This window comes from Zootoca vivipara, chromosome 17 (assembly GCF_963506605.1).
Source record: "Zootoca vivipara chromosome 17, rZooViv1.1, whole genome shotgun sequence".
Taxonomy (NCBI): domain Eukaryota; kingdom Metazoa; phylum Chordata; class Lepidosauria; order Squamata; family Lacertidae; genus Zootoca; species Zootoca vivipara.
The window spans coordinates 20467469-20468879 of NC_083292.1; positions in this window are offsets into that span (position 1 = coordinate 20467469).

The window sequence follows — 1411 nt, forward strand, 5'->3', positions numbered from 1 at the left end:
ATCACAGGGGTAAGTGGGGGGGTTAGGGGGAGGAGAGGGGGGGAAATCACAGGGATAAGCCGGGGGTGGGGGGAAGAGGGGGCATAATAGGTCATGGATCAGGACAGAGTTGGGGGGTTCATAGGGATGAGGGGGGAATCACAGGGCTAAGCCGGGGGTGAACCATACAGTGGTACCTCAGTTTTCAAACACCTTTGTTGATGAACATTTCAGTTTTTGAATGCCATAAACTCGGAAGTAAATGCTTCGGTTCTCAAACTCGCCTCAGAAGTCGAACATGAAACACGGCTTCCGTATTGAGGCTTCCGTACTGAGTTTTTTGTTTTCGAACGTTTCAGAACTCGAACGGTCTTCCGGAACAAATTATGTTCGAAAACTGAGGTACCACTGTATTTGTTATTCACATTTAAGATTATTTGTTGTCTTTAGAGCAGCATGATTAAAAAGAAAAAAAACAAAGCTAGTAGCCACCAGCCCATCCAAGATTACTGAGCAATTATCTTCAGCTAGCAAACAATATTTGTTGCTGTTTTGTTCCCACCCCTTTTGAGTAGAAGTAGTGGCGCAGCAATAAAACTGCTTGCACATTTGCAATGCTAAGCAGGGTCTGGTATGGTTTCAAATTGGATGGGAGACCTCATGTTGAGATTCCTGCCTTGCAGGGGGGCGGTTCAACTAGCTGACCCTCAGGGTACTTTCCAACTCTACAGTTCTGTGATTCTGCGACAGTGGCCTCCAGTCCATCAAATATGACTGAGCAAGCATCTTCTTCAGACAGCATACAAAAGCTTCGGGACAAGGTCATTTGTACGTATTGCAGCAAGCCCAAATGTGACAGAGGGTAGACAGAGGGAACTAGGAAACGTCAAGGCTAGACAGCATCCCTGCATAATGCCGTATCTTTAAAGCTACAGGCACTGCAAGGCGTCAGAAACTCACCCCACCCTTATCCTGTCCCCCACCCCCTTAAAAACCTCCACCAAGTGCTTCGCTCTTCCTGTTTGGCTGACGTGAATCCTGAATGCACAGTTGCCTTTCGCTTCTCAAAAAAACCTAGCAAGCAGATAGGTGTGGAGAGGAGATAAGAGAATCAACCTCCTATAGCAGCCTCTTATTAAAGCAAGTCTGGCGGGGAGATCGTATCTCTTTCCCTGAGATATCATCCAGTTTATCCTTGACTGTAACTTGAATTGAAGCCTATTAAGGGGGAAGTGAGATAATCAGACTCTCCTCGAAGTAAGACTGTGGAAACAGAGGTGGATCGGCAGGCAGCCACAGGAAGACAGTTGGATCGACAAACTTAGCTTGCGGGGAGGGGGCTGGCACCGGATGCCCGTTTCTTCATGGTGCTCGTGCCAATGTTTAAAGCCCTAAACAACTTAGGCTCCAAATACCTGAAAGACCACCTCCT